Source organism: Salmo salar, chromosome ssa15, assembly GCF_905237065.1.
Source record: "Salmo salar chromosome ssa15, Ssal_v3.1, whole genome shotgun sequence".
Lineage (NCBI taxonomy): Eukaryota > Metazoa > Chordata > Actinopteri > Salmoniformes > Salmonidae > Salmo > Salmo salar.
Window position 1 is genome coordinate 81,613,614 of NC_059456.1, and position 16,825 is coordinate 81,630,438.

Below are 16,825 nucleotides of genomic sequence, written 5' to 3' on the forward strand. Positions count from 1 at the left end.
TGTATTGTACTGAACTTGAGGTGGAGGATGGCAGCGCTGAAGGCGGCAAACAGTGTGCCGATGAAGCCCTGTTTGACCTGTCTCCACAGTGAAGGGCTATGACTCAGAGCCGCTGTTGATGAGCACTGTGGCAGACATGTCATCATGCAGCAGCCTCAGTATTCTGATGAACCTGTAAGTTTAGCTGTATTTCTAGATTATCCTTCAAAGAGAGTAGCGGTCAACTGTGTTGAAGGCTTTTATGAAGGCCATGTACAATGGTTGCTTTTGTTACAAGCATTTGAATCCTACAGACGAAGAACCGTATATGTGACATTTAAAAAAAAAAACGAGATATACATGAAAAATCATTATTGGACACCCTTTTTCTATAGTGAACCGGTTTCACAAGCTTTCCACGCGCTAATTAACAATCGTTTTAAATTTAAAGATAGGCTCTCGTGGAATAACCGTTTATGTGCACCACTCAGAATGGACGGACAAGCGCACAACTTTTCTGTTGCTGATGAAAATCGCCGAAATGTGGGAAAGAAACGTAAAACAAAACTAAAAGAATGGAAAGACAGGGAAAGGAAGATCTTACGGGATGCGGGAAAACCCTATACAAATCGTAAGAGTCAAGAAAAAAACTGGGAAAAGCTGTCCAAAAGAGGTATGTGGAAGAACCGTATATCAAACAATCAAGCTAGCTAGCTATAGAGTACAGTAACGAACATGCATGTTCTGGGTTGTCTAATTTGTAACTATAGAGAAAATATATTAGCTAAAGTTCGTTGGCTACTAACTTATACATTATCGTTACAAATGTTATTGCTAGATTATAGAAGAAACATAGCTAGCTACCTTTTGTCCATCCACCGGATGATTCGACATGGCTACAGTAGCTAGCTAGTTATATGTAACGTTACACTGTATCCTGCAGGGAAGAGCGTGTTCCACGACGTGCAGAAAGGATTGTGGAAAGTTGACTGATGAGCGCAAGCTGCATCTGTTCAACAGTTTCTACACTGTCCCATACGAGAAACAACAAGCACAACCAGCAAAACCATTCAAGATGATGAGGATGCAATGTGAAGACTTCAGTCACCTCCTAGATTCTGTCCTCAAGCGACCAGCTGGACTACAGATCACTTCAGTGAGGTGGTTAAAAGTCACAGGTATTGCACAGAGAATAGTTTACTAACATCCCATCAACATGCAACATGTTGTTCTAATAATAAAATATCCTAATGATTCCCTTTTTTTATTCATTACAATATACATCTCTGTCACCACATTTAGCATCAACTCTAAGCAGTTAATACTTATTTACTGCTGTCACCTCAGTACAGGACATTTCTTGCCTTTAGCATGGGTTTAACGCAATTCAAAACTTAATTGCAGATCATAGTGTTAAACGCAAAGAGAATGGTTTTCTGAACGTTTTGTAATATTGACCTTAGGGACCTGCATAATGGACATGCATATTGGCACATCACATTGATCCATATTTGATATGTACAAGTTGTACTTCTTTTGATTGAATTAATTTAATTGTATTCTATTTTTGTAGTTATTCTATGGTATGTTCACATTGAGGACTTCATTTTAAATGAGACTAAGATTTCATGACTCAACTTAAGAAAAGTCATCAGTGCTAAAGTTGATAGACCACCTTTAAATGAACCTCCATTAAATGAATTAACTACATATTGCATTTAAGTTATTTACATGAAGGGCATCTGTACTTGAAAGTACTTAAAACATCATATCAGGTATTAAAAAAAGGACATCTTACAAGTGTCATGCAAAATGTCACATATATTGTTCTTCCACATTCTAAAAATTAAAACGGCAATAAAAAAAAGTATTTTTTGAAATAACAAAAAAATATCAATTGTTGTTGGAAGATATGAGTATGGTGAATTATTTGTCAACCATAAAACACCTAATGTGGTACACACAATTAATAATATAAAAATAACTGATTATCTTAAAATGGAAAAATTGTCACATATATGGTTCTTCGTCTGTAGGATTCATTTACATTTACATTTACAGTTAAGTCATTTAGCAGACGCTCTTATCCAGAGCGACTTACAAATTGGTGCATTCACCTTATAATATCCAGTGGAACAACCACTTTACAATAGTGCATCTAAATCTTTTAAGGGGGGGGGTTAGAAGGATTACTTTATCCTATCCCAGGTATTCCTTGAAGAGGTGGGGTTTCAGGTGTCTCCGGAAGGTGGTGATTGACTCCGCTGTCCTGGCGTCGTGAGGGAGCTTGTTCCACCATTGGGGTGCCAGAGCAGCGAACAGTTTTGACTGGGCTGAGCGGGAACTGTGCTTCCTCAGAGGTAGGGAGGCGAGCAGGCCAGAGGTGGATGAACGGAGTGCCCTTGTTTGGGTGTAGGGCCTGATCAGAGCCTGAAGGTACGGAGGTGCCGTTCCCCTCACAGCTCCGTAGGCAAGCACCATGGTCTTGTAGCGGATGCGAGCTTCGACTGGAAGCCAGTGGAGAGAGCGGAGGAGCGGGGTGACGTGAGAGAACTTGGGAAGGTTGAACACCAGACGGGCTGCGGCGTTCTGGATGAGTTGTAGGGGTTTAATGGCACAGGCAGGGAGCCCAGCCAACAGCGAGTTGCAATAATCCAGACGGGAGATGACAAGTGCCTGGATTAGGACCTGCGCAGCTTCCTGTGTGAGGCAGGGTCGTACTCTGCGAATGTTGTAGAGCATGAACCTACAGGATCGGGTCACCGCCTTGATGTTGGTGGAGAACGACAGGGTGTTGTCCAGGGTCACGCCAAGGCTCTTAGCACTCTGGGAGGAGGACACAAGGGAGTTGTCAACCGTGATGGCGAGATCATGGAACGGGCAGTCCTTCCCCGGGAGGAAGAGCAGCTCCGTCTTGCCGAGGTTCAGCTTGAGGTGGTGATCCGTCATCCACACTGATATGTCTGCCAGACATGCAGAGATGCGATTCGCCACCTGGTTGTCAGAAGGGGGAAAGGAGAAGATTAATTGTGTGTCATCTGCATAGCAATGATATGAGAGACCATGTGAGGATATGACAGAGCCAAGTGACTTGGTGTATAGCGAGAATAGGAGTGGGCCAAGAACAGAGCCCTGGGGGACACCAGTGGTGAGAGCACGTGGTGCGGAGACAGATTCTCGCCACGCCACCTGGTAGGAGCGACCTGTCAGGTAGGACGCAATCCAAGCGTGGGCGGCGCCGGAGATGCCCAGCTCGGAGAGGGTGGAGAGGAGGATCTGATGGTTCACGGTATCAAAGGCAGCAGATAGGTCTAGAAGGATGAGAGCAGAGGAGAGAGAGTTAGCTTTAGCAGTGCGGAGAGCCTCCGTGACACAGAGAAGAGCAGTCTCAGTTGAATGCCCAGTCTTGAAACCTGACTGATTAGGATCAAGAAGGTCATTCTGAGAGAGATAGCAAGAGAGCTGGCCAAGGACGGCACGTTCAAGAGTTTTGGAGAGAAAGGAAAGAAGGGATACTGGTCTGTAGTTGTTGACATCGGAGGGATCGAGTGTAGGTTGTTTCAGAAGGGGTGCAACTCTCGCTCTCTTGAAGACGGAAGGGACGTAGCCAGCGGTCAAGGATGAGTTGATGAGCGAGGTGAGGTAGGGGAGAAGGTCTCCGGAAATGGTCTGGAGAAGAGAGGACGGGATAGGGTCAAGTGGGCAGGTTGTTGGGCGGCCGGCCGTCACAAGACGCGAGATTTCATCTGGAGAGAGAGGGGAGAAAGAGGTCAAAGCACAGGGTAGGGCAGTGTGAGCAGGACCAGCAGTGTCGTTTGACTTAGCAAACGAGGATCGGATGTCGTCAACCTTCTTTTCAAAATGGTTGACGAAGTCATCCGCAGAGAGGGAGGAGGGGGGGAGGGGGAGGAGGATTCAGGAGGGAGGAGAAGGTAGCAAAGAGCTTCCTAGGGTTAGAGGCAGATGCTTGGAGTTTAGAGTGGTAGAAAGTGGCTTTAGCAGCAGAGACAGAAGAGGAAAATATAGAGAGGAGGGAGTGAAAGGATGCCAGGTCCGCAGGGGAGGCGAGTTTTCCTCCATTTCCGCTCGGCTGCCCGGAGCCCTGTTCTGTGAGCTCGCAGTGAGTCGTCGAGCCACGGAGCAGGAGGGGAGGACCGAGCCGGCCTGGAGGATAGGGGACAGAGGAAATCAAAGGATGCAGAGAGGGAGGAGAGGAGGGTTGAGGAGGCAGAATCAGGAGATAGGTTGGAGAAGGTTTGAGCAGAGGGAAGAGATGATAGGATGGAAGAGGAGAGAGTAGCGGGAGAGAGAGAGCGAAGGTTGGGACGGCGCAATACCATCCGAGTAGGGGCAGAGTGAGAAGTGTTGGATGAGAGCGAGAGGGAAAAGGATACAAGGTAGTGGTCGGAGACTTGGAGGGGAGTTGCAATGAGATTAGTGGAAGAACAGCATCTAGTAAAGATGAGGTCAAGCGTATTGCCTGCCTTGTGAGTAGGGGGGGAAGGTGAGAGGGTGAGGTCGAAAGAGGAGAGGAGTGGAAAGAAGGAGGCAGAGAGGAATGAGTCGAAGGTAGACGTGGGGAGGTTAAAGTCACCCAGAACTGTGAGAGGTGAGCCATCCTCAGGAAAGGAACTTATCAAGGCGTCAAGCTCATTGATGAACTCTCCAAGGGAACCTGGAGGGCGATAAATGATAAGGATGTTAAGCTTGAAAGGGCTGGTAACTGTGACAGCATGGAATTCAAATGAGGAGATAGACAGATGGGTCAGGGGAGAAAGAGAGAATGTCCACTTGGGAGAGATGAGGAATCCAGTGCCACCACCCCGCTGGCTCAATGCTCTAGGGGTATGCGAGAACACGTAGTCAGACGAGGAGAGAGCAGTAGGAGTAGCAGTGTTATCTGTGGTAATCCATGTTTCCGTCAGCACCAGGAAGTCTAGGGACTGGAGGGTAGCATAGGCTGAGATGAACTCAGCCTTGTTGGCCGCAGACCGGCAGTTCCAGAGGCTGCCGGAGACCTGGAACTCCACGTGGGTCGTGCGCGCTGGGACCACCAGGTTAGAGTGGCAGCGGCCACGCGGTGTGGAGCGTTTGTATGGCCTGTGCAGAGGAGAGAGAACAGGGATAGACAGACACATAGTAGACAAGCTACAGAAGAGGCTACGCTAATGCAAAGGAGATTGGAATGACAAGTGGACTACACGTCTCGAATGTTCAGGAAGTTAAGCTTACGTTGCAAAAATCTTATTGACTAAAATGATACAGTACTGCTGGCTGGTGGAGTAGGCTAGCTAGCAGTGGCTGCGTTGTTGACTTTGAACGTGTAGCTGGCTAGGTAACCTCAATAGTTTCAGTACTACACCTTGTCATGATACAAAGCAACTTTGTAGCTAGCTAGCTAACATAACACTAATCAAGACGTTCCTTGTAATGTATTTAGTTTCTACAATGCTGCTCGTCGGTAATAGTTGGCTGGGTTAGGAAAAATGGAGTCGCGGGGGACGGAAATAGCTGGCTAGGTAACCTCGATGGCTGGCTAGCTAACAATTATCAAGCTATGACAAAGACAACTAAGTAGCTAGCTAGGTAACACTGCACTAGTCAAATCGTTCCGTTGTAAAGTATTAGTATCTACAGCGCTGCTAGTCGGTAACGGTTGGCTAGCTGGCAGTGGGTTAATGATGACTAGGTGTGTTGACTAAGTCAGGCGCCGCGTCGCGGCTGGCTAGCTCACCTCGATAATACTCAAACTCAAACTACACAATTATCTTAGATACAGAGACAGCAAAGACAACTATGTAGCTGGCTAACTAACACTAACACCACACTAATCAAGTCTTTACGTTGTAATGTAGTAGTTTCTGCAGTGCTGCTAGTCGGTAGAAGTTGGCTAGCTAGCAGTGATGACTAGCTAGCTAGCAGCTAGCAGTGTTGACTACGTTAGGAGGACGAAGATAGCTAGCCTCGATAATTACTCAATTACTCTAAACTACACAATTATCTTTGATACAAAGACGGCTATGTAGCTAGCTAAGAAGAATTGCTCAGATCAAACAAATCAAGCCGTTGTAATGTAGTGAAGTGTAATATTACCTGTGGAGCGAAGCGTGGTGCGACTGCTCGCTCCAAACCGGAAGTACGGTGGTTGACGTACTGTGAAGATCTGCAGTACCTTTGGATGGGTGGAAGCCACACTGCGATTCTGGGAGTACTTCCTCAGACCGGAGTAGCAGTCGCTTGGCATGTGCAAGTATTTCGCCTGTGTTTGACAGGAGAGGGTTTGTCTCTGTGGTTCTCACACTATGCCTTGTTTCCCTTTTTGAAGATGGTCACTATCAGAGCATCCCTGAGCTCTGAGTGTAGTTCTTCCTTGTACCAGATCTTCAGGAGTAGGGCATGTATGTGATTAACCTCTATGGGCTAGGTGGGACGCTAGCGTGCCACCCGTGGTGCACTCCATCAACAGCAGGTTCATTTCAAGAGCGGCAAATTTGAATCCAAATAAATGTCAAAATTCAAATTTTTCAAAAATACAACTATTTTACACCATTTGAAAGATAAACATCTCCTTAATCTAACCACGTTTTACGATTTCAAAAAGGTTTTACGGCGAAAGCATAAATTTAGAGTATGTTAGGACAGTACATTTACAAGAGTTGTGTGTAATGTTTTGTCAAGTCAAAGACAGGGTCACCAAAACCATAAAACCAGCTAAAATGATGCACTAACCTTTTACAATCTCCATCAGATGACACTCCTAGGACATTATGTTAGACAATGCATGCATTTTTAGTTCTATCAAGTTCATATTTATATCCAAAAACAACGTTTTACTATGGCATTGATGTTGAGGAAATCGTTTCCCTCCAATAACCGGCAGTCAAGTCAGCGTCACAAATTAAATAATTAAAATTAGAAAACATTGGTAAAATATTATATTGTCATTTAAAGAATTATAGATTTACATCTCTTGAACGCAATCAACTTGCCAGATTTAAAAATAACCTTACTGGGAAATCACACTTTGCAATAATCTGAGCACTGCGCCCAGAAAAATACGCGTTGCGATACAGACTAGACGTCATGTTGGGGAGATCTAAAATCGAAAATACTATGTAAATAATCCATTACCTTTGATTCTCTTCATCAGATGTCACTTCCAGGTATCACAGGTCCATAACGAATGTAGTTTTGTTCAAAAAAGCTCATCATTTATGTCCAAAAATCTCCGTCTTGTTAGCACATGATCTAAGCCAGCCGGACTTCTCGTCATGAACGAGGGGAAAAAATATATTTCCGTTCGTTCAAACATGTCAAACGTTGTATAGCATAAATCATTAGGGCCTTTTTTAACCAGAACATGAATAATATTCAAGGTGGACGAATGCATACTCTTTTATAACGTATTGGAACGAGGGTACCCAACATGAACTCGCGCGCCAGGTGTCTAATGGGACATCATCGTTCCATGGCTCTTGTTCGGTCAGATCTCCCTCCAGAAGACTCAAAACACTTCGTAAAGGCTGGTGACATCTAGTGGAAGCAATAGGAAGTGCCAAAATATTCCTCAGCCCCTGTGTTTTTCAATGGGATAGGTTTAAAGTCAATACAACACATCAGGTATCCACTTCCTGTCAGAAAATGTCTCAGGGTTTTGCCTGCCAAATGAGTTCTGTTATACTCACAGACACCATTCAAACAGTTTTAGAAACTTTAGAGTGTTTTCTATCCATATATAATAAGTATATGCATATTCTAGTTACTGGGTAGGATTAGTAACCAGATTAAATCGGGTACATTTTTTTATATCCAGACGTGCAAATGCTGCCCCCTAGCCCTAACAGGTTAAAGGAGCACTGGTTTGCCTTCCTTTAGGATTTCTGCTGGAATCCTGTCTAGTCCGACGGCGTTTCTCAGGCTCCTGATGGCATCTTGCATCTCGGTCACAATGGGAGGTTCCCCATATCATCTCTGATAGATTTCTGGGGGATTTGGTTGATAACCTCCAGTTCAGCATTGAGGATGAGGTTGCGAAGCTCTTGAAAGTGCTCTCTCAATAGGGTGTTGATTTCCTAATTGTCCTTCAGTCATGTTTGTCCATCCTTAGAGCGTAGGGGGTTAGGCTGTGGCAGCTTGAACCGTCACTGCCTTGGTGGCACTGAAGAAGCCTCTGGTATCGCCAGTGTCTGGCAGCTGCTGGAGTTCTAGGGCTTTTGTAGTCCACCATGTGTTCTTGAGCTCCCTCACCCTGCGCTGGTCATCAACCTTAGCTCTCGAGTGAGCCTCTCTTTTAGCCTTCCAATTGATGCCATTCTGCCAGGCACAAAATGCTTTCCTTTTCTTTGCTGCTCTTTTTCTGTGTCATTCTCATCAAACCAGTACTAATGTTTTCTGGACTTGTACCCAAGGGTGTTCTTGCAGGTGTCGAGAATTATTGATTTGAGCAGACCCCAGTGTTTTTGGATATCCTGAGTTTTTCCCCAAGCAAGACCTGGAGGTGTTGCAGAGTGACTAGGCTCTCAATGTTGAGTCTTGGCCGGGTCTGCTTCTTCTGAACCATCCTCTTCTGCATTAGTCTGATGAACATTGTGGAGCAGATAAGGCGATGATTTGTCCAGTAGTCATCTGTGCTGGTTATGGCCCTGGTGACGTTCACTTCACAGCAGTCACTAGCTCGAACAATTACATAGTTACATAACACAATTATCTCCACCCGGCACAGCCAAAAGAGGACTGGCAACCTCTCATAGTCTGGTTCCTCTCTAGATTCTTTCCTAGGTTCTGGCCTTTCTAGGGAGTTTTTCCTAGCCACCGTGCTTCTACACCTGCATTGCTTGTTGTTTGGGGTTTTAGGCTGGGTTTCTGTACAGCACTTTGTGACATCAGCTGATGTAAGAAGGGCTTTATAAATACATTGGATTTGATAATTAATGAGATCCCACCATTTGGAGCAGGGGTGCCAAAAGATGCTTTGAGTTTATTTTTATGGCGGAAGAGAGTGTTATTGATGGTAAGGTCATACTAAGAACATTTGATGAGAAGAATAACTCAATCCATCCAACTCCAAGAAGAATGATCTTATCCTCCTTTGGGATGTTTGACGGTGTTGTGTCTAACCTGGGGTAGAAGGTCTCCTTTACATTCTTTCTGTGAGTCCACAGTTGGAGCATAGGCACTTACAACTGTTGCCATCTGGTTGTTAGCAAGCACCAGATGGATGGTCATGAGGTGCTCACTGAATCCCAACAGGATGTTCAGAGAGGCGGCTGATGAGCTGGTTCTTGATTATAAATCCAACACCATGGATCCTTGACTCATCAGCTTTTCTCTTTCCAGAAGAAGGTATACTCACCCTTCTTCTCCTTCAGTTGCCTTTCATCTGCCAGACGGGTTTCAGAGAGGGCAGCTAGGTTAATATGGCACCTTCTAAATTCTCTGGCTATGATCGTAGTTCTCTTCTTGGGCTAATCACTGGTTGCGCTATCCATTAGGGTGTGCACATTCCAGGCTTTTTCAATGTTTCTGACCGCATGTAGGTGATCCCTCTGGATGCAATAATTCAGACAGGAGTTTGAGGCAGGCTATTTTAAAGGCACATTTTCTAGCCCCTTCCCCTAATGGGGTGAGCAGATTGGATCCTAAAAGAGGGCTGCTCAGTCATGAGTAAGGCTGCCGAAGGACTCCATCTGCCTCAGTCCTTTCGGAGGACGCCTGTGCATGTCATTGTTTATCATGGCGAGACTAATGCATGGGCAGTCAACACACGGTTGTGTGACAGATAGGGACTGGGCACCTACTCTGCTGCAGCCTTCCTCCGCCTTCACAGCTGTTGTGACTTGCCGTCATCTTAATTAAGCCTGCTCCATCTTTGAGGTCTTGGTTGGATCGCACTTTGTCTGGAACCTCCCCCTTGACCTTACCACCATGGGCGCACCTACCAGGACCTAGCTTATCTTCAGATGTCATCGCTCTCAGGATCATTGGAACTGCGCAACCTTCTCCCCACCATGGCAAGGTCTGCCACACGGAATTCAAATCCTGTATTAAACAGATGGCAGGCTGTTCATCCTCAACAAGTTCAAAGTTATTTGCTTGTCAGATGAATCATTGGGTCAAAACTAAAGAACAGTACAAAACAAGAGAACACACATGGTTAATGTTCTGAAAAAAGTATATACATATATACAGTTGATGTTGGAAGTTTACATACACCTTAGCCAAATACATTTAAACTCAGTTTTTCACAATTCCCGACATTTAATCCATAAAAAATTCCCTGTTTTATATCAGTTAGGATCACCATTTTATTTTAAGAATGTGAAATGTCAGAATAATATTAGAGAGAATGATTTATTTCATATTTTATTTCTTTCATCACATTCCCAGTGGGTCAGAAGTTTACATACACTCAATTAGTATTTGGTAGCAGTGCCTTAAAATTGTTTAAACCTCTTAGGGATCCCTTAACGCTCCAAGCCCGTTAGCGGGATAGATTTGACAACATCCAGTGAAATTGCAGAGCGCCAAATTCAAACTACAGAATTAATAAATATTCAACATTCACAAAAATATAAGTGTAATACATCAAAACAAAGCTTAACTTCTTGTTAATCCAGCCGTTGTGTCAGATTTTTAGAAGGCTTTACAGCGAAAGCACACCATGCGATTATCTGAGGACAGCACCCCGCAACCAGGCAGGTACGACACAAAAGTCAGAAATAATGAAATAATAAATGCTTTACCTTTGAAAATCTTCAGCTTTTTGCAATCCCAAATGTCTCAGTGACACAATGAATGGTCATTTTGTTTGATAAATTCCTTCTTTATGTCCCCAAAATGTCCATATATTTGGCGCATTTGATTCAGAAAGAAACCGGTTCCAACTCGCCCAACATGACTACAAAGTATCTAATAGGTTACCTGTAAACTTGGTCCAAACATTTCAAACAACGTTTGTAATCCAACCTCAGGTACCCTAAAATGTAAATAATCGATCAAATTTAAGACGGGATAAACAGTTTCCAATATCGAAGAAAAACAACACGGACTGCGCTCTTGTTCACGCGCACCAAAAGACTAGAGACCTTCTGAGTGACACATAGAAAGAATAGGACTACTTCTTCATTTCTCAAAAGAAAAGCATCGAACAATTTCTAAAGACTGTTGACATCTAGTGGAAGCCATAGGAACTACAATCTGGGCCCTAATAAATCAGGTTTCCCATAGAAAAGCAGTGGAAAACACAATGACCTCAAAAAATGTTTTCCCTGGATGGATTGTGCTCGGGGTTTCGCCTGCCAAATTAGTTATTTTATACTCACAGACATTATTTTATCAGTTTTAGAAACTTTGGAGTGTTTTCTATCCAATACTACCATGCATATGTTTTTCCTAGCTTCTGGGCCTGAGTAACAGGCAGTTTACTTTGGGCACGATTTCATCCGGACGTGAAAATACTGCCCCCTATCCCGAAGAAGTTTTAACCTGGGTCAAATGTTTCGGGTAGACTTCCACAAGCTTCCCACATTAAGTTGGGGGAATTTTGGCCCATTCCTCCTGACAGAGCTGGTGTAACTGAGTAAGGTTTGTAGGCCTCCTTGCACACACATACTTTTTCAGTTCTGCCCACACATTTTCTATAGGATTGAGGTCAGGGCTTTGTGATGGCCACTCCAATACCTTGACTTTGTTGTCATTAAGCCATTTTACCACAACTTTGGAAGTATGTTTGGGGTCATTGTCCATTTGGTAGACCCATTTGCGACCAAGCTTTAACTTCCTGACTAATGTCTTGAGATGTTGCTTCAATATATCCACGCACTTTTCCTTTTTCATGATGCCATCTATTTTGTGAAGTGCACCAGTCCCTCCTGCATGAAAGCACCCCCACAATATGATGCTGCCACAGTTGGGATGATGTTCTTCGGCTTGCAAGCCTCCCCCTTTTTCTTCCAAACATAATGATGGTCATTATGGCCAAACAGTTCTATTTTTGTTTCATCAGACCAGAGGACATTTCTCCAAAAAGTACGATCTTTGTCCCCATGTGCAGTTGCAAACTGTAGTCTGGCTTTTTTATGGTGGTTTTGGAGCAGTGGCTTCTTCCTTGCTGAGCGGCCTTTAGGTTATGTCAATATAGGACTCGTTTTACTGTGGATATAGATACTTTGTACCTGTTTCCTCCAGCATCTTCACAAGGTCCTTTGCTGTTGTTCTGGGAATGATTTGCACTTTTCACACCAAAGTACGTTCATCTCTGGGAGACAGAACGCATCTCCTCCCTGAGCGGCTTGACGGCTGCATGGTCCCATGGTGTTCATTTTCCTGAGCTTTCGCATTCAGCGTAACACAGGCGAATAGCACTGTCCATGACCATAATCCCCAAGTCTAACAATATTTTACCGACATGTTTAACCTCTATGGGCTAGGTGGGACGCTAGCGTGCCACCCGTGGTGCACTCCATCAACAGCAGGTGCATTTCAAGAGCGGCAAATTTGAATCCAAATAAATGTCAAAATTCTAATTTTTCAAACATACAACTATTTTACACCCTTTGAAAGATAAACATCTCCTTAATCTAACCACGTTTTACGATTTCAAAAAGGTTTTACGGCGAAAGCATAAATTTAGAGTATGTTAGGACAGTACATTTACAAGAGTTGTGTGTAATGTTTTGTCAAGTCAAAGACAGGGTCACCAAAACCATAAAACCAGCTAAAATGATGCACTAACCTTTTACAATCTCCATCAGATGACACTCCTAGGACATTATGTTAGACAATGCATGCATTTTTAGTTCTATCAAGTTCATATTTATATCCAAAAACAGCGTTTTACTATGGCATTGATGTTGAGGAAATCGTTTCCCTCCAATAACCGGCAGTCAAGTCAGCGTCACAAATTAAATAATTAAAATTAGAAAACATTGGTAAAATATTATATTGTCATTTAAAGAATTATAGATTTACATCTCTTGAACGCAATCAACTTGCCAGATTTAAAAATAACCTTACTGGGAAATCACACTTTGCAATAATCTGAGCACTGCGCCCAGAAAAATACGCGTTGCGATACAGACTAGACGTCATGTTGGGGAGATCTAAAATCCAAAATACTATGTAAATAATCCATTACCTTTGATTCTCTTCATCAGATGTCACTTCCAGGTATCACAGGTCCATAACGAATGTAGTTTTGTTCAAAAAAGCTCATCATTTATGTCCAAAAATCTCCGTCTTGTTAGCACATGATCTAAGCCAGCCGGACTTCTCGTCATGAACGAGGGGAAAAAATATATTTACGTTCGTTCAAACATGTCAAACGTTGTATAGCATAAATCATTAGGGCCTTTTTTAACCAGAACATGAATAATATTCAAGGTGGACGAATGCATACTCTTTTATAACGTATTGGAACGAGGGTACCCAACATGAACTCGCGCGCCAGGTGTCTAATGGGACATCATCGTTCCATGGCTCTTGTTCGGTCAGATCTCCCTCCAGAAGACTCAAAACACTTTGTAAAGGCTGGTGACATCTAGTGGAAGCAATAGGAAGTGCCAAAATATTCCTCAGCCCCTGTGTTTTTCAATGGGATAGGTTTAAAGGTAATACAACACATCAGGTTTCCACTTCCTGTCAGAAAATGTCTCAGGGTTTTGCCTGCCAAATGAGTTCTGTTATACTCACAGACACCATTCAAACAGTTTTAGAAACTTTAGAGTGTTTTCTATCCATATATAATAAGTATATGCATATTCTAGTTACTGGGTAGGATTAGTAACCAGATTAAATCGGGTACATTTTTTTATCCAGACGTGCAAATGCTGCCCCCTAGCCCTAACAGGTTAATTATTCAAGGATCCTTTCTCTTCTCTGTGCTGGAGTTCGTTTATGAAAACAAAAGAAGCCATGCACCCTTGATGGGCTATCAGCAGGACAATAGACTCTTACCAAGTCCACCAATTGCATTGTTTTCTAACCACGTCTGGATGGATCCATAACAAATTACTATGGGAATAAATATCACTGAATGACAAAAAAATTGAATTTAGTAAGCTAATGAAGGCAACAAATTCTTGCTTAAAGGAACATCCAAAGTCATCCAATTGTTATAATAGGATTTGACCACACATCTACCCACGTGTGGTCAACTATTTCAGCACCATTTTGCGCTGCTCTGAGACAAGCATGGTGTCTGGTCTTGATAAATCAATGAGATTTTTATTTTCTCTGAATCTCCATTTGGGTATTGGTTAGACTACAATTAGGGTGTGAAAATGTTAGGATTATTTTGCTCTTCATTCACAGTCACTTAGTAGCCTGCTACCGACTGGTCACGTTGTACAGCACCATATTTTCCTAACGGAACCATTGAGGGTTTCGTTTTTCTTGGAATAGAAACACCATAATATTAAAACCTGTTGGGGCTAGGGGGCAGTATTTGCACGGCCGGATAAAAAAACGTACCCAATTTAATCTGGTTACTACTCCTGGCCAGTAACTAGAATATGCATATAATTAGTAGATTTGGATAGAAAACGCCCTAAAGTTTCTAAAACTGTTTGAATGGTGTCTGTGAGTATAACAGAACTCATATGGCAGTCAAAACCCTGAGACAAATCCTGACAGGAAACTGAAATCTGATGTGTGGAAATCACTTCAAACATTTGCCATTGAAACACACAGGGGCTTATTAATCATTTAGCACTTCCTATGGCTTCCACTAGATGTCCCCAGTCTTTACAAAGTGGTTTGAGTCTTCTCCGGTGAAAACTAACCCAAAGAGAGGCTGTGGAGCTTGGTCACAGGTGGAGGGCCATTTACTACAATGACGCGGCCGCCCATGGCTACCCTCCCCTTTCGAAACATTTAGTAAGACAATGCATTCATCCGCCTTGAATATTATTGAAGCTCTGGTTGAAAAAGGCCCTAAAGATTTATGTTATACAACGTTTGACATGTTTGAATGAACTTAAATATATTTTTTTTGCACATTCGTGACGAGAAGTCCCACGCACCACGGTACATTTTGAGTAGCCTTCGGAACGCGCTAACAAGAAGGAACTATTGAGACATCAATTATTAACTTTTTCAAACAAAACTACATTTGTTGTGGACCTGGCATTCCTGGAAGTGCCTTCTGATGAAGATAATCAAAGGTAAGGGAATATTTACAATAGTATTTTTGATGGTTGATGTTTCCAAGATGGCTCTAACATGTATAGCCTAGCCTATTTTTCTGGGCATACCACGTCGTTTATTGCAAAGTGTGATTTCCCAGTAAAGTTATTTTTAAATCTGGCAAAGCGGTGGCATTCATGAGATGTTAATCTATAATTCTTTGAATGACAATATTACATTTTAACAATGTTTTCGAATAGTAATTTTGTAAATTGTAGCGCTGTTTCACCGGAAGCATTTGAGGGAAAAGATTTTCTGAACGTCACGCGCTGATGTAAAATGCTGTTTTTATATATAAATATGAACTTTATCGAACAAAAAATGCATGTATTGTGTAACATGATGTCCTAGGAGTGTCATCTGATGAAGATTGACAAAGGTTAGTGCTGCATTTAGCTGTGTTTTGGGTATTTGTGATGCATCTAGTTGCTTTGAAAATGGCTGTGTGATTATTTCTGGCTGGGTTCTCTCCTAACATAATCTAATGTTTTGCTTTTGCTGTAAAGCCTTTTTGAAATCGGACAATGTGGTTCGATTCAGGAGAGGTGTATCTATAAAACGGTGTAAAATAGTCATATGTTTGAGAAATTGAAGTTATAGCATTTATGAGGTTTTGCATTTCTCGCGACGCGATTCCACTGGCTGTTGATTAGGGTGGGACGCAAGCGTCCCACTGGCCCAGAGAGGTTAAGCAAATTAATTAAGCAAAATTTCTTAAAATCAATCCTATGTTCTTACAAAAAATGTTTTTAAATTCTCTAGTACAGCCAATATTAAAAACAGTCAAATGCGTCTCAAAGATGCCCTCTGGTGGTCAAACTAGCACTAACTAGCATTAATGGCAAAAATGGCTGACACTTAAATAATGTGCCATGGAAATCTGCGGCAGCCCGCAAGCTGTGCTGCAATACGCCACAACTTTTAAAGGAAGAACCACTGTACTTAAAACCGGAAATCAACCAATCTTCTGCTGTTCACGCAATGGAAAGGTCAAATGCTTTACTATGTAAAAATTGTAAGTGCATGGGTTATGGAGAAAAACAACATTTTGCAGTTGGAGATAGGGGTGAGGGCTAGTGGGTCAGGGCAGGTGTGATGCAGTTGATGTTTGTACAGTATGATGTCGTTGTGTGTATGTGTGTTTTGTATTGATGATAAAATATAAAATACAATCTTATAAAAAGTAGAATGTCAAAACTTGCTTCAGAATCACTCCACCTAACAGTTTGGAATACAAAAGCTGAATATTATACACCATTCCCCAAAGAGGACCTCGAAGTTCCCCTGTACTCCCCTACACCCGCCCTCCATCCCACCCTCTTTCCCTCCATTCCTTACTATTGTAATGTGGAAGGAAAGAGAAAAGTGTTGAGAGCCTTGTTTTCAGCAGCTGCTGTGTGTGTGCCTGTTGAGGTTTTCCTAATTACCTCCCAAAGGAGCTCTGCTGCTGTCAGATAGAAAGAGAGGGAGAGGAATAGAGAAGAAGAGAGAGAGGTTAGAGAGAGGAGAGAGAGATGTGCATGCAATCCCTCTAAGCCCTGTGCTCCATGTTGGCTGTCACTTCAGCTATCTTAGTATAACGTGTACATCTCCAGTATGTGCTTTAAAAAAAATATAGGCTTCTCCAAAGAGGCTAGATCTAATGGGTCATAATATAAGCATA